The 22,795-nt window shown below is 45.6% G+C and overlaps 1 pseudogene; it reads right to left on the bottom strand.

Annotated features, from left to right (window-relative positions):
* Window positions 1–6,548: 6,548 nt before the first annotated feature.
* Window positions 6,549–10,183, bottom strand: LOC103276216 (annotated as a pseudogene).
* Between the last annotated feature and the right edge of the window lie 12,612 nt (window positions 10,184–22,795).

Here is a 22,795-nt window from a genome sequence, read left to right on the forward strand (position 1 = left end):
GTTAACCTGTAATTGCAGCCACTCACCCGTGCTAGCATCACCGCCTCAGCTCCACCTCAGATCATCAGGCATTAGATTCTCATAAGGAATGCACAACCTAGATCTCTTGCATGCACAGTTCACAATAGGGTCTGTGCTCCCATGAGAATTGAATGCCTCTGCTGATCTGACAGGAGGCAGAGCTCAGGCAGTAATGTGAGTGATGGGGAACAGCTGTAAATACAGATGAAGCTTCAGTCACTTGGCCGCCACTCACCTCCTGCTGTGTGACCCAATTTCTTACAGGGGTTGGGGACCCCTGATGTATAGTGTCTGGAAATGGCCCTAAGGGCATATACCCAAGGAATATCTTTCTCTTCAAGAAATCTACTAGGATTCGTAAAAAATGGCGAGAACCTGTAGGGTTTGAACCAAGACTGCTCCCTCTTCCCCACTCCCAACTGAGTAAGATGTGAACTCCACTCCAAGAACACAGGACTTCTTTCTACCCAGTTCCCAGAAGGGCCAGGACATTAGTATTTCTCATCCTGCCTCCAGCTAAGTTCTGGCCTGGTATGGCTGAGAAGTGGGGGCTCCCTTCTTTCATGCATCCCTCTGGTGAGAAGGAAGCTCTATCATGAACATGGTACCACTGAAAACACTGGGGCCTTAATCTCCCTTGCCCTTGATAGTAATGGATTATTTCTACTTTGGGAGAGGCCAACTGAGAATACTTGAGGCTACTGCCCACCTGTCACTCAGGTCCTAATGTGAGGGTGTCACTTAGAGAGAAGCAGGCCATTCATACACACTTCCAACTATAGAGTTTTGGCTTAGAGTCGTTCCCCCCCCCCCCAGAAAAGCACCATAAAACAGATAACTCTTAATCTCTTCCCTAAGGAACTGACTTTGTTTGCTACATAGGGTAAAGAAGTTCAAGCTTAAGGACATTTTTAAAAACAGTGGAGGTTATGGTAAAAGGCAATTGAGAAGAGGTTGAGTGGTGATGCAGGCTGAGCTAGGCCAGATAGTTTACAAGAGAAAACTTGGTAAAGAAACAGCTGGGAGATGTCCTCTGGGGTCAGAACAAATTGCAAACCCCTACCATAAATACACTTACCTATTGCTTCAAAGGAGCTCTAATTTGATTGGGTTGATCTGTAGAGCAATATATACCCTAGGGTATTGTTGAAAACAATAAAGCAATCAGCATACACTATCATCTCAGGGTAACTGTGGGCACACCCTACTGTATCCTTAAGGACCAACATCACAGGTTTAACACGGGTGAGGAGTAGATAGACTTCAGTGAAATAATCCAGCCAGTCACTAAAGAAATGACAGTAATAAGCCCTGAGAGGAAGGGGGTGGGGCACTGTATCCATAGTTGCTACAGTATACAGTTGGTCTTCCCTATCCATGGGTTCTGTATTTGTGAAATAGATCGTTTTATGATGCTGGTATTACCCTGATGTCAAAACTAGACAAAGAATCACAAGAAAACTGCAGTCCGATTTCTGTTATCAATGTGGACACAAAAATCTTCAACAACATACTAGCAAACTGTATTTAGCAACACAAAAATGATTATGCAACAGCACCAAGTGGAGTTTATCCAAGAAATGCAAGGTTGGTTTAACATCTGTGATATTATAATATAATATGAAATATATATTTGGTCTCTGCTCCCAGGCTCCTGGCATAGAACTCCTAAAGCTCATGTAGATAGGGGTACTAGGCGAACCTTTTGTTCTGATGTTTGATCTTTGACCCCAGCTCCTGACACATAGCTCCTAAGAATTTTATAATTTCCTGAATACTAGGAGCATCTGATATTTATTTATTTATTTATTTATTTTTTGAGTTGGAGTCTCGCTCTGTCGCGCAGGCTGGAGTGCAGTGGCCACTCCCGGCCACCGCAGCCTCGACCTGCTGGGCTCCGGCGATCCTTCCGCCTCAGCCTTCCGAGTAGCCAGAATTACAGGCATGCACTACCACGCCTGGCTGATTTTTTGATTCATTGTAGAGATGAGGTCTCGCTGCCCAGGTGGGTCTCGAACCTGCGGACTCAGGCAATCCACTCACCTCAGCCTCCCAAAGGCGCGGGATTACAGGCTGGGCGACCGAGCCCGGCTCTAGCATCTGATATTTAAATCCCTCAGAATTTCCTGGGTCATAGGAACATATTTTATTCTAATGAGATGACTCTTGGTAGGATCCTGGATAGTCTTAGGATGGGGGCTGGTTGCCAGAGGAACCAACCATGTAATTAGAGGATTGAGACTTTAATTCCACTACCTACCTTACCCCAGCTTCAGGGAGGGAGGAGGGACTGAGGATTGAATTGGTCACCAATGGCCAGTTATGTAGTCAATCACACCTGTGTATTGAAGCCTCCAAAAAACCCCGAAAGAACTGGGTTCCGGGAGCTTCTGGTTAGCAGGACATGTGGAAGGGCCTGGAGGGTGGCTCTCCCAGGGAGAGCATGAAAGCTCCACACCACTTCTCATATGCATTGTCCTAAGCATCTCTTCTATCTGGCTATTAATCTGTATCCTTCATAATATCCTTTATAATAAATGGGTAAGTAAAATGTTTCCTTGAATTCTGTGAGCTGCTCTAGCAAATTAATGGGTCCCAAAGAGGGAGCTGTGGGAACCCTCAATTTATAGTCTATAGTCGGTCAGTTAGAAGTATAGGTGACAACCTACTACTTGTTATTGGCATATGAAGTGGGGGACAGTCTTGTGAGGCGGAGGCATCAACCTGTGGGATCTGATATCTCCAGGTAGACAGTGTCACAATTGAATTGGAAGATATCCAGCTGGTGTCCACTGGAGATTTGCTTGGTTGGTGTGTGTGTGTGGGGGGGGATTTCCCCACACATTTTGCTGACCAAAGGTGAAGTGTTTTGTGTTGTCTAGAGTGTGAGTAGGAAGAAACACTTTGTTTTGTTTTCATATCTTTTTAAAAGTTATTGTTTTAAAGATGTGGGGTACAATTCAGGGTTCGGTATTGTTTTCCTATTTTTAACAACATCCAAAAATCAGTTACTGTAATACATCATATTAGTAGAGTAAAAAACAACAAAACAAAAAACACATACTCATTTCAATAGACACAGGAAAAACATTTGACCAGAATCCAACTCCCTTTCCTGGTAACAACACTTAACAAACTAGATATAGAAAGGAACTTCCTCAACTTGAAAAAGAACATCTACTAAAAACTCACAGCTAACAACATACTTCATGGTAAAAGACTGGATGCTTTCCTCCTAAGATTAGGAACAAGACAATGTCTCTCTCACCAACTTTTTTCATCATTATACTGGAATTTCCATCCATAGGAGCTGAGTAAGACAATGAAGTAAAAGGTATTCAGTTTGGAAAAGAAGTAAAACTTTCTTTCTAGGCAGATGACATGATCGCATGCGGCCGGGGGGGGGCAAAAAAACTGAAATTATTTTTTGGAGGGCAATCCCCATGTAATACAGGCTTCTCTCACTAGATAAGTGTTATGGGAATCCCCTGGCATCAGTGTACCAGCTAGCATTGTCGTGAGAGGCTGTGTTGGGCTTCAGTAAATTTTTTTTGGAGATTCTTTCAATGAGTTTGCCTATTTCATGATGGGTGATTTATGAGCGCATCTGCCCACACTGTGCTGAGTATTCAACAGTTTTTGACCCCAAACAGCATGACTCCCATGCCCCCACCCTCCCTATTCATTCCATTTTGCCTCAGTGACTTCCTTCTGTTTTTCAGGATGAAAAAAGTCTTCAAAGGGAAATGTTTTGCCGATGTGGAAGAGGCGAAACCAAAAGTGGCAGAAACACTAAAAGGCATCAAAATTGACGAGTTCAAAAACTGTTTTGAGCAGTGGAAAAAGCATCTTGATAGGTGTATTGCATCAAACGGAGAATACTTTGAAGGTAACTGAAGTTTAAGCATGTAAGAATAAATACAAAATTAAAATTTTTTTTATTTTATTATAGAGATGTGGGGTACAAGGAAGGGTTAACTACACAAGTAGGCTGCATGAGGGTGAAGTTTGGGTCTCCAACTGGCTTTTACTTCCCCTAGTTTAGGACCAGGTATGCTTTGTGTTGTTATGTGTCCTGCTCCTTTCCTCCCCTGGCAGTACCCAGTGACTGCCGCTTCCTCCCTGTGCTAATGTGACTAGTGTTCAGGACCCACTTATGAGTGAGAACATGTGGTATTTAGTTCTTTGTTTCTGGGATAGGTCACTTAGTATGATGGTCTCTTCCTCCATCCAGTTCACTGCAAAGTCCTTGATTTTGTTCTTTATGGCTGAGTAATACTCCATTGCATATATGTACCACGTTTTCTTTATCCAGTCTACTTTTGATGGGCAGTGGGGTTGGGTCCATGTTTTTGCTATTGTTAATAGTGCAGCTATAAACATGCATATGCAGATGTCTTTTTTGTAGAATGGTTTATGTTGCTCTGAGATATTTCCAGGAGAGGTATTGCTGGATTATATGGAAGTTGCTCAAGCTGGTCTTGAACCCTGGGTTCAGGCAATCCTCTTGCCTCCATATCCCGAAGTGCTGGGATTACAGGCATGAGCCACCAAGTCCAGCTAATTTTTATTTCTTTTAGGAATTGCCACACTGCTTTCCATAGAGGTTGAACTAGTCTGCACTCTTCACTGACAGTGTAGAAGCATTCCCTTTACTTCGCACCCTTGCCAGCATTTATTGTTTTTTTATTTATTAATGAGAGCCCTCCTTACTGAAGTTAGGTGGTATCTCATTGTGGTTTTGATTTTCATTTCTCTGACGATTAGTGAGGCTGAGCATTTCTTCATGTATTTGTTTGCTGCTTGCATATATTCAATTTTTTAATAAATAAATTCCAGGTTTTTTGTGTCCCCCCTCATATATAGAAAATCCTGGCTGGGTGCGGTGGCTCATACTTGTAATCCCAATGCTTTGGGAGGTCTAGGTGGGAGGATTGCTTGAAACCAGGAGTTTAAGACCAGCCTGGTCAACATAGTAAGACCCCATTTCCACAAAAACGTAAAAAAAAAATTAGCTGAGCCTGGTGGCACATGCCTGTAATCCCAGCTGCTTGGGAGCTGAGGTGGGAGGATCACTTGAGCCTAGGAGTTCAAGGTTACAGTGATAGAGTGAGCTATGATCATGCCACTGTACTCCTGAATGAGAGCCCTGTCTCATAAAAAACCAAAACAAAACAAGACAACCAAAACTTTTTGAGACTATAAATGAGCACAGAATCTAGGATAAAAGCTCAATATTTCTAAATCAATTGTATTTTGTATACTTTCTTTCTTTTTTTTGAGTCATAGTCTCACTCTGTCACCTACGCTGAAGTGCAGTGGCACATTCATGGCTACCACAGCCTCAATCAGCTGGACTCAGGTGTTCCTTCTGCCTCAGTCTTCCAAGTAGCTGGAACTATAGGCATGCACCACCACACCCAGCTAACTTTTTTTTTCTGAGTTGGAGTCTCACTCTGTTGCCCAGGCTGGAGGGCAGTGGCATGCTCACGGCCACTGCAGCACTGACCTGCTGGGCTAAGGCGATCCTTCTGCCTCAGTCTTCCAAGTAGCTGGAACTACAGGCACACACCACTATGCCTGGCTAATTTTTTGATTTATTGTAGAGATGAGGTCTCGCCAAGTTGCCCAGGCTGGTCTCAAACCCGTAGGCACTTTGGCCTCCCAAAATGCAGGAATTATAGATGTGAGTCACTGCACCCCGCCCAGCTAACTTTTTTGTAGAAATGAGTTCTCACTATGCTGCCCAGGCTGATCTCAATCTCCTGGCCTGAAGCAATCTCCCTGCTTTGACCTCTTAAAGTGCTGGAATTATAGGCATGAGCCACTGCACCTGGTCTTGTTTTTGTGTACTTTTGTTTTCTTTCTTTTTTTTTTTAAGATTTCAAGTTCAATAGTCACACTCTCTCCAAATACAAAAAGAAGTTACAGTTCAACTGAACACAGAAGCTTGTGTGCAAAGTTAGGGGGAACTGAGACATTGTACAAAAAGTTAGGTTAAAGATGATTTTGTGGTTTTGTTTTGTGTGTTTTGTTTCGAGGGTGTAGCTCTTCCTCTGTCACCTGAAGTCAGCAAAAAAAAAAGTTATCTTGATGAAATATCAACAGCCAACTCACAGTAAAAACAAATTCTAAAAATTAAAAAAAACATAATTACCAAAAAAAAGTCACTGCTTCCTCCCTCCACATTTTGCTTTTTAAACTCTTTTTTAAAATTTTTTATTTTTCTTTCTTTCTTTTTTTAATCCTGAAAAGTAGACAGTAAAATAGCTCCTGGAAGAATTTACAACCAACTGCATGACGGTCTGGGCACCTGAGGGGGCTGGAGCAGGGTTGGAACAAGTAAATACGAAGGAGTTCTCACCTTAGTCACTGTAGCCTCACTGCATGACCAAGGGAGAAGGGAGATTATTTAGTCAAAAAGGGAGAAAGTGGAAAGAACAGGAGGTGGGAGGTTGGGAGATGGGGGACAAACAGAAAATAAAAGGTCATTGTTGCTGTTTGAATCCAGAGAAAAATGCCTTATCCTATGTGGGGGCAAAAAGCCCCTCAGAGGGGAGGTGGTGGGCTGGAGGGAGGCAGCCCTGGGATGACCCATCCCCAGTGCCATGGGACCTGGTTGGGATGGAAGAGGGGCCAAGGCAGGCACTCGTGGAGGAAACCAGCAGGCACCTCTGGGTGCTTGTGTCACACTGGGTGTCCCCAGAGTAGCTCCTGTAGCCTTAGTTTCCATAGTATAAAAAAGAGTTTAAAAAGCCACTGGCCCTGGTTCTGATAGTATTGGTTACACTGCTGGGCATACTGCTCATACAGGTTATAGCTGGACTGAGGGTAGGTCTGTGCGGTGGGGGGTGATGATGGGGTATATAGGGCTGGGTTGTAGCCACTGTAACTCCCATAGTTGTAGATAGGTGGTGGTGGAGGAGGAAGCAGTGGGGCGATGTAGCCCTGACTGTAAGCTCCTGGTTATAGGGTGGCTGACTGTAACTTGGCTGTGGAGGGCTGTAGTTGCTGATGGTGGATGCGCTGGTATTGGTGCTCAAGCCAGGAATTCTGCTGTTCTTGTTGTAGTTGCTGGCCCCTGGCAGGTTCTGAGCAGGGCTGTAGTTGGGGGAGGGGGGTGGTGGCAGATGCTGGGGTGGTGGTTGTGGTGGTGGAGGCTGCTGTGGTGGTGGCTGTTGCTGGGGAGCCTAGTTGTAGCTGCCTTGATTGGTGGAGTTATTATCCTGGCTGTTGTTACCCCAGCAGTTCTGGCTGTAACCACCACCTCTGCTCCAGTTGAAGCCTCCTCAGTAGTTGCCTCCTCCACCGCTGCCTCCCCCTCAGTTCTGGAAGCCTCCTCGATTGCCTCCAGGAGGACCTCAGTTGTCATAGGGCTGGAATCTGCTGCCACCCCTGTGGCCCTGGAAGCCACCACTACCTTGGTTGTCAAAGCGCTTTTCAGGGGAGTGGCCCAGCCTTGCAGCTTTCCTTGTTGTATTGCCTCACTAGCTTGTCGGCTTCCTTCTGCTGCAGCTCAATAAACAGAACTTCATCCAGGAAGTCCCCAACATCTGGGAATGTGAAGTTGGCTTTCATTTCTATGATCGCATGATCTGGGACATCCTTCACTTCCTCGTCGGTTTGCTTTATTCTTCAGTCTTTCAGGCCTTCGTCAGTCTTTTAGGCCTTACAGTAGCTTTGTGCTGGAAGCCTTCAAATGGTCTCATTTTTCATCTCTGGGCTGATACATAAACATGTGATCTAGAATATAGTTGCATTTCTTGTGGACAGCTATCTGGATACACCAGTTGAGACCTGTCCCAGTGGCCAGCATAGTTCCGCTGCCAGCGTAGACCCATCACCCGTATCTTATCCATGATGGCATTAGTACCAAGGATGTTGTACTTCTTGGAAGAGTTGGAGGCTGTATGTTTGATAGCCCACGTGGCCTTTTTTTTTTTTTTTTTTTGAGTCAGAATCTCACTCTGTTGCCCAGGCTGGAGTACAGTGGCATGCTCATGGCCACTACATCCTCGACCTGCCGGGCTCAGGCGATCCTTCAGCCTCAGCCTTCCAAGTAGCTGAAAGTACAGGCATGCACTACCATGCCTGTCTAATTTTTTTATGTTTTGTAGAGATGAGGCCTCACCAAGTTGCCCAGGCTGGTCTTGAATTCGTGGGCTCAGACAATCCTCTCACCTCAGCCTCCCAAAGTGTTGGGATGACAGGTATGAGTCACCACGCCTGGCCTCCACATGGTCTTAATGGCAGCAGGCAGGCCCATCATCATCAGAATCTCAAATTCTGCCTTGCTCTTTTTTTTCGAATTGGAGTCTCACTCTGTCACCCAGGCTGAAGCACAGTGGCATGCTCATGGCCACCACAGCTCAACCTGCTGGGCTCAGGCAATCCTTCCACCTCAGCCTTTCAAGTAGCAGGAACCACAAGCGTATGCCACCCCACCTGGCTGATTTTTTAATTTATTGTAGAGACAAGGTCTTGCCAAGTTGCCCAGGATGGTCTCACACCCTTGGACTCAGGCAGTCCTCTCACCTCTGCCTCCCAAAATGCTGGAATTACAGGCTTGAACCACTGTGCTCAGCCTCTACCTTGCTCTTTGGTTCAATGGTACCCCAGATCTGCTCACTAAAGGGAAGCTGAGGTAATGGATGAAGATAAGTCCTGGGAGGACAGAACAGTAGGGTTCTGCCTTCTGCACGAAGTTGAACTCCACTGTACGGTTCTTCACCAGAACATGAGGGTAGATGGCCCAATTCCCCAAGGCTTCCTTCTGGATTTGGAAGGCAATGCCCATCCACTTTCCATTGTTGGTAAAGGAAAATTCCACATCATTTCCACATTCAAAGTCCACAAAACAGCCAATCACATCATTCTCTGCAAACTTGTCTCTGTAGTTTTCTTTTTCTTTTTTCTTGAGTTGGATTCTCACTCTGTTGCCCAGGCTGGAATACAGTTGCAGGCTCACGGCCACTGCAGCCTCAACCTGCTGAGCTTAGGTGAGCCTTCTGCTTTAACCTTCCAAGCATCTAGAACCACAGGCATGTACACCATGCCCAGCTAATCTTTTTTTTTTTTTTTTTTTTTTTATTTATAGAGATGAGGTCTTTCCAAGTTGCCCAGGCTGGTTTTGCCACTGGACTCAGGCAATCCTCTCACCTCTGCCTCCCAAAGTGCTGAAATTACAGGTGTGCACAACTGTGCCTGGCTGTCTCTGTAGTTTTCAAACCGGCTATTGGTGTTCTTCCCGGTACCTCCATAGCCATAGAAGAAAGGCTCTTTACCTATCTGGGTGCTGCAGGAGTCTAGGAACCAGCTGATATGGACAACATGGGGGTCAGGCTCTGTAGATGGAAGGCGCTTCATGGAGATTTCCTCATTGATCTTTATCTCGAAGCACATATGGTCCCTTCTGACCCCATAGCTCGCTCGGGCTCCTGACCACTGGTGTGCAAAACCATCAATTGTGAGACGATAGCCACTACTATGATCTCGGGCCACCTTGAAGTGGAGGTCACAGTTATATGTTTCAATGGCAACAAAGGTGTCTTCAAAGTTGTCTTCATCTTCAGCAGGAGGCTGAGGAGGGTGGCTCCTCCTGTCCTCTTGGTGCTCAAAATACCCCGTCTTTGGTTTTCTTCATAAGGCTTCTTGCTACTCTGGAATTACTGTCTGTCTGGCTTGAACTGAGAAACTTCAGGCATGAGGAAACTGGTGGGTGCTTCTGGTTTCATCTCTGTCTTCACTTCTGGGTGACAGGCCTGCTGCTGCTGCTCCATTTCCAGTGGTCTCCTCTCGTAGCCTGAGTTTTCTTGCTTGATGACTTGGGTCTCAGAACTGGTTCTGTCTAGTAATATTGTCCATGACATAATATCAGTCTGCCCCAAGTAGCCACCAGGCTCCCTGTATGGCTGCAGCCTAGGCAGTGGTGCCTGTGCAGTCTCCTCCAGGTCAGAGCACTCCTCGGTCTCGACCTCCTAGTTGTTGTGCCCGGGTTGCTCTGGTTCATTGTCTGCTTCAAGCTCCCACTCCTTGTCAGACTCCTTGACCTCCAGTGCTGCCTGCACTACTCAGCAGGCTTGGCCTTAAGACCGCAAGTGTCCAGGCCATGTAGCTACAGCTCCTCACAAAGTTTGTTTACCTTCAGATGGCGCACACCCATGGCGTGGGCTCCTGGGGTGACCCCTAAGCCCAGCCTGGCCTCCCAGGGCACTGTCCTACTTAAACCTTGCCTGTTAGGAAGCGAAGCGGGAAGGGGAGGGCCCACTCCCTTGGCAGCGTCGGCTCAAAATGGCCACTGCCGCCTCCCCGCTCCCCCATCATTTTTGTGTACTTTTTTTTTTAAGTCGGAGTCTCACTGTCGCCCAGGCTGGTGTGCAGTGGCGTGCTCACAGCCACTGCAGCCTTGACCTGCTGGGCTCAGGCGATCCTTCCGCCTCAACCTTCCAAGTAGCTAGAACCACAGATGTATACCACCATGCCCAGCTAAGTTTTTGATTTATTGTAGAGACGAGGTCTCACCAAGTTGCCCAAGCTGGTCTCAAACCCCTGGGTTCAGACATTCCTCTTGCCTCTGCCTCCCAAAGTGCTAGGATTACAGGCATGAGCCACTGCACCTGGCCCATTTTTGTGTACTTTCTTTCTTTTTTTTTTTTTTGAGTCAGAGTCTCAGTCTGCTGCCCAAACTGGAGTGCAGTGGCATGCTTATGGCCACCACAGCCTTGACCTGCTGGGCTCAGGCAATCCTTCTACTTCAGCCTTCCAAGTAGCTGGAATTACAGGCGTGAACCACCATGTCTGGCTAAATTTTTTGTTTTATTATAGAGATGATGAGATAGAAAAACAGGAATTAAGCAGGAAAGCTGACCTCAAGGGTCTTATCCTAAGTAAGCAACTGCATGCTATCTCTGCTTCTGTAAATATGCTTTAAGTAAGTAACTGCATGCCATCTCTGCTTCTGTAAATACACTTTAAGTAAGCAGCTACATGCCATTTTCCTTAACTGCAATCTCTGCTTCTGTAAATATGCTTTATTACACCTCATGTGAAATGTCCATAAAAATGTCTGCTTCAATGCTCGTTGTAGAAGTAACCGTTTCCGGTCCTAAATTTAAAATTGTAAACCCACCAATGGCAAAACTATATATGTTGTAACCAAAAAGTTCTATAAAAGCAACTTGAAACTGAGGGTCAGAACTCAGGTTTTGGGAGACTACTCTACCTGAGACTTCCAGAATAAACACCTTTGATTCTCCTTTTAATCTCCAGTACCTGTTTTGAGTGCATTCATTCCTCTTCCCGGTGAGTTGCTGCAGTTGCTGTTACATTTGGTGCATTGGCCAGGAAGCCCCTGCTGTGCCCTCAGATTAATGCTGGCCCTTTGAGCCACCACCATTGCTGGACTCGACTGTGGCCCGGGAGTGGCCCAAGGGTGAGGAAGGTGCACCTCTGGCCAGTTGTCTGGGATACAGACTCCACAAGCCGCAACCTGGACCAACAGACTGCACTCTACTTGGTGGACCAAACAGAGAGAATGGACCAATCGACCAGGAGTCCAGGAACTGGTAAGATACCCTGAGGTGCCCAGTTAGTCAGGGCCACCAAATGGTGGTGACTGGAGTCTGATCACCTCCCAGCAGTTATTATAACTGCTCAGGTAGACTCTCTGGTGGAGGTTAATCAGCATTTGAAAGAAAGAGAGTAAAAGTGATGTGAATGTGTGTCGCTCCACGACTTTTAGGCTATGGAGTCTGATTGGTCCCTATCCTGCGGTATTGTGATAACCTAATAAAGCTAAAGGCTGGCCAAGCCTCATAATTGAACTGGTCTGGGTCGGGATTTTATACCAACCCACCAGTTGCTAAGAGGCATCTTAAATTCCCTTCGGGGAAGTGACCAAGCAGGTGATGTGAGCGCTGTTGTGAAGGTGCCTTCAGGAGGTCTTTGTCTTTTGTTCTGGAACACCCAACACAGTGGGAGGCACCCTATAAGAGGGTTATTGTGACTGCTTAGGTAGAATCTCCGGGGGAGTTTCAACTGTATTTCAAAGAAAAAATGAAGCCGAGCTCGGTGGCTCAGCCTATAATCCCATGCCTTTGGGAGGCTGAGGTGAGTGGATTGCCTGAGCCCGCAGGTTCGAGACCTACCTGGGCAACTTGGCGAGACCTCATCTCTACAATAAATCAAAAATGAGCCAGGTGTGGTAGCGTGCCCTGTAGTTCCAGCTACTTGGAATGCTGAGGCAGAAGGATCGCCGGAGCCCAGCAGGTCGAGGCTGCGGTGGCCGGGAGCAGCCACTGCACTCCAGTCTGGGTGACAGAGTGAAACTCTAACTCAAAAAAAAAAAAAAAACAAACAAAAAAATAAAAGTGATGTGAACGTGTATGTGGCTCCACGGCCTTTAGGCTATGGAGTCTGATTGGGCCCTAACCTGCGGTACTGTGTCGACCTCATATGGCTAAAGGTGGCCGCAGCCCCATAATAGGGCTGGTCTGGGTTGCTAAGAGGCATCTTAAATGCCCTTCAGGGAGGCGGCCAGGCTTGGTGACGCGAGTGCTGTCCTGAAGGTGCCTTCAGGAGGTCTTTGTCTTTTGTTCTGTGACATCGACACAGTGGGAGGCACACTATGGGAGTGTCTCCCTCAAAACCCACTGTCTTGGACTGTATGATCAAAAACTTCAGGAACGGTTATGTGGGAGACTATGGTATTAAAATGTCTCCAAGAAAACTGAAAACTCTGCACAATAGAGTGGCCAACGTTAACCAAGGACTGGCCTCCAGAGGGAGCTCTGGATGTAACCAAGATAAAGGCTGTGTACCAGGTGGTAACCAGGGAACCGGGCCACCCAGATCAGTTTCCATATATAGATTCCTGGCTTTAAATTGCATTAGCTCAGACCCCTTGGATAAGGTTTTGCACTGGCAGGCAGGAAGAGAGTAGAATTCTCCTAGCTAAGGCTCCACTTCAACCAAAAGATCAAAACTGACACCAAGCTAAAAATCCACCAATCATCCAGGGAGACCCAGATGACAAACCTCCGTTGCTACCACCCCCCATATCATGCCACTAATGCCAGAGGCCCCCTCTTTACCACCAGTAATACCAGAGGCCCCCCCTTGCCAGACACACCTTTATCTGTGTCCCTGCCACCACCTGCAGAACCAGACCAATGGGGAGGTTCCTTTGCTCAGCCTCAAGTCAGCAGTCTGCACTCCAAATGCCCCTGCCTGAGATCAGAGACCAACAAGTGACACAAGAGGTCAATGTCCAGGGTGAACAGTCTATCTTCTATTACCAGCTGCTTGCTAGTGCTGACTTGCTAAATTGGAAACATCATATCTCCTCTTACTCAGAAAAACCTCAGGCCATAATTGACTTAGTTGAGTCCATCTGTCAGACTCATCTTCCCACTTGGGGATATTGTTACCAGCTCCTCCTAATCCGTCTCAATACCGAGGAGTGGCGATGAGTAATGACAGAAGCCTGAAAATGGATGACAGGATGTGCCCCAGGAGGCTTATTAGATCCTGAGACCTGGATAAAGGGCATTTTCCCAGAGGAGGATCTGCATTGGGACCTGAACTTAGAGAGTGGGAGGGCCAACCTAGAAAAATATCAATGAGCCTTCTTGGATGGATTAAAAGCAGGACCTAAGAAGCCCACCGATATGTCCAAGACTACTGAAGTCCTCCAAAAGACAGATGAAAGTCCCTCGGACTTTTATGAGAGGCTTTGTGAGGCATTCCGGTTATATACCCCCTTTGACCCTGAGACCCCCCCAAGAATCAGTGCATAGTGAATGCTGCCTTTGTGGGCCAAGCACAGGGTGACATCTGAAGAAAGCTACAGAAGTACGAAGGGTTTGCTGGAATGAACAGCACCCAAGTGCTGGAGATAGCCAACAAAGTCTTCATAAACTGAGAACAAACTGTAAAGAGGGAGACTGACAAGAAGGCCAACCAGAGAATGAGGCAAAAGGCAGCTCTCCTTGCTGTAGCCCTAGGCCCATCAGCTGAATTTGAATCAAAGCAAACAAAAGCAAAGCCCAGGACCCATGTCCCTTACAACAGGATTAGTGTGCATATTGCAAGAAAATTGGACACAGGAAGAAGGGCTGCCCTGATAGACCTCAGAGAGAAGAAAAGAAAAATCAAGGGATGGAGATGAACACTGCCCCATACAAGACGGAACCCTCTGCTGCTGGCTTTATCAGGCTAGCCAGCATTGACTCAGACTGAGACAGATAGGGATCAGTCAACTTACACCCCATTGAGTCCATGGTCAAAATAAAGGTTGGGGGCCAATCAATGGACTTTATGGTGGACACTGGAGCAGAGATTCGATTGCAACCAAACCAGTAGGGCCCATGTCAAAAAGAAAAACAAAATTCATGAGGGCTACTGGAACCCAAATCAAACGCTCTTTTTGTGAAACCTGCAATTTCATCATGGGAGGACACCAGGTAAAACACGATTTCCTGTATATCCCAAAATGTCCAGTAGCCTTGATGGGAAGGGACTTGCTGTCCAAGCTGGGGGCCCAGATCACCTTCTTGGCTGATGGCCCCACCCACCTTGAACTGCTGGGACCCCCAAAGGACACCTCCTTAATTTTGTCCATCACAATTTCCTGAGAGGAAGAATGGCAACTCCATTCCCAGCCTGCCACAAACATCAACCTGGCCCTGAAAACATATAGCTCCCACTTCCCCAGAGTCTGGGCTGAGAAGAGCCCACCCAGGCTAGCCGTCACCCATCCACTGGTAATACTTGACCTGCTGCCCAGCGCCCACCTGGTAAGAGTCCAACAATATTCCTTATCTTGGGATGCCAAGATCAGCATCCAAGTTCACCTTCAAAGACTACTAAAATTTGTGTTGCTCTGAAAGTACCAGTCTTCATGGAATACTCCTCTGTTACCTGTGAAAAAAATCAGGCACCAATGACTACCAACCTGCCCAGGACCTGTGGGCCATCAGCCAAGCCACAACAACCGTCCATCTGGTCGTCCCTAACCTATACACCTTCCTAGGCCTCATGCCTGCAGAGGCCCAATGGTACACCTGTCTGGATCTGAAGGATACTTTCTTCTGCATTCGCCTGGCACCCGTAAGTCAGCCCATGTTTGCCTTTGAATGGGAAGACCCCATCGCTGGCTGAAAGGAGCAATTAACTTGGATCTGGTTGCTCTAGGGATTCAAGAACTCCCCCACCATATTTGGAGAGGCCCTAGCAGAGGATCTGGCATACTTCCCAAGTGTGAAAGTCAAGTGTACACTCCTGCAATGTGTGGATGATTGCTGGAGTCCCACTCCAGCCGGGTTCAGGGTTTCCTGAAGGAGAAACAGAGTAAGCAATGAAAGAAAACTTGGACACTGACTCTGTTGCAAGCAGGACAGATGCCGTTTATTGCCAGTTAACAGTGAGCTTTTATATTATTTGTATAAGGGAAAGGACAGAGAAAATTCCTACAACAGATGTAACCAGTAACTTAATTAATAACCTTGACTGAGATAAAAAAACAGAACAGATATCACCATCTTGTGGTCTTTGAAGCTTTCTACTTTCAGTTAATAAATCTTAAGATAAGTTTAAAGGGAGTTTTACTTAAACTAAACATAATATATCACTTAACCTACAAAGCTTACTTTGATTATTTCTGTTATACATTACTTGTCTAGTTAAAAAGTCTTAAAATCACCAAAACAATACTAAAAATTATACCTAGTGATAGTAGGAATGTGAAGCCTATTAACTTGACCAAAAATAGTGGCTAACAGCTAAAGAATAACTATGAATGTGACTTACTGTGAAAATACACACACTAATCTTTAATTTTAATCATGCAAAAATGAACTAAAACGCCGGGCTTGGTGGCTCAGCCTGTAATCCTGCGCCTTTGGGAGGCTGAGGTGAGTGGATTGCCTGAGCCTGCGGGTTGGAGACCCGCCTGGGCAGGGGAGACCTCATCTCTACAATAAATCAAAAATCAGCTGGGCATGGTAGTGTGCACCTGTAGTTCCAGCTACTTGGAAGGCTGAGGTGGAAGGATCGCCGGAGCCCAGCAGGTAGAGGCTGCGGTGGTGAGGAGCGGCCACTGCACTCCAGTCTGAGTGACAGAGTGAGACTCCAACTCAAAAAAAAAAAAAAAAGAACTAAAACATAATAAAATAAAACTAATACAACTAAGATCATTATGGCTGTATAATTGCTAATGAGCTTTTAAGTTTAGGTTAATGGTGGTTTAGGGGATGATTTGACATGTTTTCTTTTATACTTGACAACCTTCTGGAAAATATCTTTGTCTTGAGACAAACACTTAGGCAATTATTATGATCTTTAAAGCACCAACTTCATCATTATGCGAACTTAAACTTATGAACCTAAAACAATCTTCAAAGTAATTATAAAACATCAATCTATAGCATTAAAACTTAATTAATGATTCAAAGTAAAAACCTTGTTAAACATAATCAAAGCCTAATAATTCTTGTCAACCCTCATATATATGTATATTGATTATATAAATTTGCATGATTATACATATACCAACTACGTTTAATACATGGAAAAAACAATTATTGTGCCTAAAATAGCTCTACCAGCAACTCTTTTTGAAACAGTCTCAAAATATAACACTATTCCTAAAAGCACAAAACAATATTAAACTGTAAAACTATTCCTAAAGCCAAGAATGATAGTTTTGGCCTGAAGTCCTAAATTACAGTCCTTGAAGTGCCTCAAGAAAGTTTCCAGGTGTACATTTCTCCACGTGTCAGGAGTTTTCTCTGGGGTTTCTGTGATCTTCAAAGCTTCGTAATTGCCTTTCCTTATCCAGGTGTTTTCATTGCTTTTCTCTTACCGTGCAGTGTATATTCCTAAGGAAAACTCAAAAGAAGCTTTTAATGATGTTTTCCAGGCCCCAAGGTTGCTTTCTGTATCCAGTTAATTTATCATAAAAGTATACAATTAATATATCATGAATTCAGTGAAAACCTATTCTATATACGTTAACTCAAAATCTTAACTATTTAATTAGTTTAAGTAAGGAACCTTGACTACTAATCTTTACCCTAAATCCGCAAAAACAATGTTATAAATCACCTACACAACTCCTAGGTATATGTCTGAACTTATAATGAATTCCTAATGAACTTACTATGAATTCGTGCTTCTAAAAAACCTTATGTCTAAACACTAAACTACATCATTCTAAATCAAATAAGAAGTGAATATACTTATTTTTTTTTTTACTCAATATCTAGTAACTCATAACCAAGTGAAAGAAAGCATTTTAAATGTGCTTCAGAGTTTAACCATTGCATATGTTAGAAAAGGTCAAACGGCATGGTGGGAAATGGAAAAATGAACAATGACATTCCTAGGTTAGCTGTGAGTACTTCACAGAAACATGTTGTTTTCTTCCTGCTCGACTGTACAGAATTCTTCAGCCATATCAACAGCAAAGGCGGAAGACAAGAAGGGCCTCAGCTGCCCAGACTTGCTTTGTGACCGGGGGTCTTCAACGCACCTGGCCTTTGTCAATCAGGCAGCCCTCCAAGGCTGGCTCCCAACAGATGATCTCCTTCTGGCAAGCGCAACCTTGGAGGACTGCACTAAGGGAACAGAGATGTTGCTAGACTTGCTCCAGAAAGCTGGATACAGGGTGTCCCTTAAAAAGACCCAGATTTGCCAGAAAACAGTCAAGTACTTGGGGTTCCTAATCTCAAAAGGACATCGAGCCTTGGGGCCTGAACAGAAAAAGGCAATTTGGGCCTTTCCAACTACGAAGACCCAAAGGCAAACCCAAGAGTTTCTGGGGGCCGCTGGATTCTGTCACATCTGCATCCCTAACTACTCATTAGTCAAACCCTTCTACGAAGCCATGAAGGGAGGAGAAAAGGAGCCATTCCAATGGGGGCAGCAGCAACAGGAAGCCTTTCTTACCCTTAAGAAGGCTTTATTAGAAGCCCCTGCCTTGAGACTCCCTGATGTAACTTGAGAATTTAATCCATTCATGGGAAAAAGGGAATGCCCCTGGGAGTTCTAACCCAGAACATAGGACCCTGGCAAAATCCTGTGGCTTATCTGTCCAAACAGATAGACATAGTGGCAGCTGGATGGCCACCCTGCCTGCGGGCCCTGGCTGCCACTGCTCTCTTTGCCAAAGAGGCAGATAAACTTACCATGCGACAAATCCTGAACGTCAAAGTCCCTCATGCAGTCACGGCCCTAATGGACCACCAAGGGCACCCACCATTGGCTCACCAGTCCACGCATGAGCCGCTATCAAGGCCTGTGCGGAAACCCCCGGGTATGCCTAGAGACTGTCAGAACTTTAAATCGAGCCACTTTCTTACCTGCCAAACCAGTACCCCCAGACCAGGACTGTATTGAAACAACAGATGAGATCTACTCAAGCCCAGATCTCACAGACAGCCTTTGCCTGCTCCAGACTGTGTCCTCTACACTGATGGAAACAGCTTCCTGTCAAATGGGAAGTGTTTGGCGGGATATGCGGTCGTAACAGAAACAAGTAATAGAATCAAGGGCCCTCCCAAAGGGATGGTCAGCTCAATGGGCAGAGCTAATGGCTTTAATCAGGGCCCTAGAATTAAGCAAAGGACAGAAGGTAAATATCTACATATACTCAAGATATGCTTTTCCACGCTCTATATTCTTGGGGCCCTCTATAAAGAAAGAGAACTCCGGGCCGGGCTCGGTGGCTCAACCTGTAATCCCACTCTTTGGGAGGCCAAGGTGAGTGAATTGCCTGAGCCTGCGGGTTCGAGACCCGCCTGGGCAACTTGGCGAGACCTCATCTCTACAATAAATCAAAAAACTAGCCGGGCGTGGTAGCGCGCACCTGTAGTTCCGGCTACTTGGAAGGCTGAGGCGGAAGGATCGCCGGAGCCCAGCAGGCGAGGCTGCGGTGGATGGGAGCGGCCACTGCACTCCAGTCTGGGCGACAGAGTGAGACTCCAACTCAAAAAAAAAAGAAAAGAAAGAAAGAAAGAAAGAGAACTCCTTACCTCTGGAGGAAAAACTATCAAAAATCAAGCTGAAATCCTATGCTTCCTAGAAGCAGTCTGGCATCCCCCAGCCGTTGCAATCATCCACTGCCAGGAAAAGTATTCCATAATCAAAGGAAACCAAAGGGCAGACATGGAGGCGAAATGGTCAGCCATGACAGCAACCCCTCAGACCCCTCCCAGCAAAATTTTAATGATCTCAGCCCGGCCCAAATGCCCAATCTATGCCCAGGAAGAAGAAAACTGGATAAAAAGGGAAAAGGGTACCAAAGGCTCAGACGGATGGTGGCTTCTCCCCAGTGGACGGCCCTTTGTCCCAAACCACCTGGCCTATCCCCTTTTTCACCAATTTCATGAAGAAACCCATATGGGGAAAATGGCATTAGAAGCCTTAGTAAACCGGTATTACTATGTGGCCAGATTCCCCACACTTTGTGGAAATGTAACCCAGAGATGTCAGATGTGCTCACAACAATGCCCAACAAGGGCCTTCCCAGCCATCGGGAATACAAAGAACTGGACAAAGCCCATTTGAAGACCTAGAAATAGACTTTACTGAACTACCACTCAGCAAAGGATATAAATACCTATTAGTCACTGTATGCACATACTCAGGCTGGGTTGAAGCATACCCCACCAGAACTGAGAAAGCCAGAGAAGTAACAAGACTCCTACTGACTGAAATCTTACCTAGGTATGGAATGCCCACCTCAATTGGATCAGATAATGGGCTCACCTTCATGGCTGAAATTACACAAGGACTAGCAAGGGCCCTACAAATCAAATGGAACTTGCACACAGCTTACTGGCCTCAGAGTTCAGGGAAAGTTGAGGGCATGAACCGGACCCTAAAGCAAATTTTAAGTAAGTTTTGTCAAAACCCAACTGCCCTGGACCTCTACTGCCTATGGCTCTCCTCCGAGTAAGATGCTCTCCCTGAGCAGAAATCAAGCTCTCCCCCTATGAAATCCTGTTCAGCAGACTTCCTCCCCTTGTACAAGGGTCCCCGGAGATAGGAAAGAAATAGGAAAATCTAGATATCCATTCCCAGCTACAGCTCTTAGCTACCACCATATCCCAGTTACACCACTGGGTGATGGAAGACTTCCTCTGCCCGTAGGCAACCCAGTGCACCCCTACAAGCTAGGAGATTTTTGTCCGGGTAAAAGACTAGCACAAGGCACCTCTAAAACCCATATGGAAGGGTCCCTACTCCGTAATTATGATAACTCCCACAGCTTTAAAAGTTGCAGGTACAGACATCTGGATTCATTACTCCCAAATAAAAGCTGCCGTGCCGCTGGAGAGCCCAACCAACTGGATGTCAACCAGAGACTCTAAGAACCCCCTCAAAACTACCCTCCAAGCCCACCATCCTGCCTTCAGAGAACTTACAGAGCATCAGCCCTGCTTTAGTCACTCTGAAAACTGACTAATCTATGCACTGCGGAAGGCTGAGGAGCCAGCCATCAAAACTGTAAATAAACTGTTTCACTGGTTGTTAATTCACTAAATGTATTGCTATCACCCTTTAACCCTCACCTTTTTCATCCCAGTCATCTTGGCTCTGGGCATGGGCCTAATTGCTGTAACCCCCATTGATTGGAAATGTGGCGAGAAGTCTTTATTGCTATTTCTGTATTTCTCATGCATAGGATGAATTACTGCTTTATTATGTTTACAATAGGAATATATATGTTAATCAGTCCTGGAAACTGTGTTATATAAAATTTTGATCCTAAGCCATGATCCAGACTCACAAGCGAAGGTAACTGGATTATCCCCTCTCCATTACCGACATGTCACTATACCAGATTTGCCCCCTTTTGGGCTGCACTAGACCAATGTGTCACCTCATGGCAAAAGAAAGGTGAAGTCATTTTCTGTACTCATGAAGTGTCATCTACTCTTGTAACCTACCTTTCTGCCCCGGAATGCTATATTTCTTATCCTTCTCTTCTTCCACAAGAGCACATTCCTTTCCCAAAGCCTATCCCAACACAGGCCAAAACCCCACCTCCTGTTTCAACCAGTAAATATCAGGACCCCATAATAAAATCAAGGATTCAGTCATGCTCTTGTAACATTGTCTACCCCATATGTTAAGTAGATGTTTTAAAAACTATACCCCTGTACTAAAAATGGAAAGGCATACTGTACAGGAAAAATATATAAAAACCCTTATTCAGGTCTGCCAGACCCAACCTACCCTGATGTTCCCCAGGCCTGTTGGGTCACTTCTGATATATAGTTCACCAATATAAGCCAGATAAACCTCTTGCCTTAGACTCTCATCTAAGTCAAATTTTAAATGCAGCTCATCACCTCTTTAACAATACTAACCCCAACCTGGCCAAAGACTGCTGGCTCTGTTTGGCCACAGCTCCACTTGCCCCCCCCCCATTCTGCTGCAACTCCAATAGCACAGGAAATTATAAATATTACCCTGATGACCAACAGTCTGGGGCCTCATGATATGGGTACTAACCCAGGTCGAATTGTCCCCAAAGGCATCCAAATGCCTGACAAACAAAATGGGAACGCAGCCAGTTGGCAACCTAACCACCAGCCAATGTCACCAGGTTATCGATATTCAGGAACTAGGCCCTCACCTGACAGCCAAACCCTGGTGCGACCTCTTACAGGTCTTCTCTTCATATGTGGAACAAATGCCTACCAATGCCTTCTGGCCAACTGGGCAGAAACCTGTACCCTGGCCTTCCTCACTCCACAAATAAACATTGTTTCCATTAACCAATGTCTTACAGTGCCTCTAGCAGCATACACCCGAAGAAAAAGAGCCTTCCAAATTATACCCCTGTTAATTGAACTAGGAATAACAGCTGGAATAGGCACTGGAATAGGAGGCATCGTGGCCTCAACTACATACTATCATCAAGTGTCTAAGGACTTAACAGGTGACATAGAACAAGTAGCTCCATCATTAGTGGCCCTTCAAGATCAATTAGATTCCTTAGCTGAAGTAGTCTTACAAAACAGAAGGGCACTAAACCTGCTAACTGCTGAAAAGGGAGGACTTTTTCTCTTCCTAAATAAGGAATGCTATTTTATGTAAATAAGTCAGGGGTAGTTAGGGACATAGCTCAACAATTAAGAGAACAAATCACAAAAAGAAGACAAGAATTAGCTGATTCTTGGCTGAATTGGAGCAATATTTGGAGTTGGGCATCCTGGCTTCTCCCATTAGCTGGACCCCTCCTCATGGTCCTATTGGCACTCCTGTTTGGGCCCTGCATTCTCAACCTAATAGTTCAGTTTGTTTCCTCCTGCCTAGAATCCATAGAATTCTAAATGTTTCTCCACGGCTATGAACAACTTCCTCTGCAAGATATGGAAAGCGGGTGATGCCCCTTAGAAAAGCTTTAAAGGGCATCAAAGGGGGGAATGAGATAGAAAAACAAGAATTAAGCAGGAAAGATGACCATGCATGCCATCTCTGCTTCTGTAAATACACTTTAAGTAAGCAGCTACATGCCATTTTCCTTAACTGCAATCTCTGCTTCTGTAAACACGCTTTATTACACCTCATATGAAATACCCATAAAAATGTCTGCTTCAATGCTCGTTGTAGAAGTAACTGTTCCCGGTCCTAAATTTAAAATTGTAAACGCACCAGTGGCAAACCCATGTATGTTGTAACCAAAAGGCTCTATAAAAACAGCTTGAAGCCGGGCTTGGTGGCTCAGCCTGTAATCCCACGCCTTTGGGAGGCTGAGGTGAGT

Source organism: Carlito syrichta, unplaced genomic scaffold (genome assembly GCF_000164805.1).
Source record: "Carlito syrichta isolate Samal-C Ts95f unplaced genomic scaffold, Tarsius_syrichta-2.0.1 Scaffold315966, whole genome shotgun sequence".
NCBI classification, from domain to species: domain Eukaryota; kingdom Metazoa; phylum Chordata; class Mammalia; order Primates; family Tarsiidae; genus Carlito; species Carlito syrichta.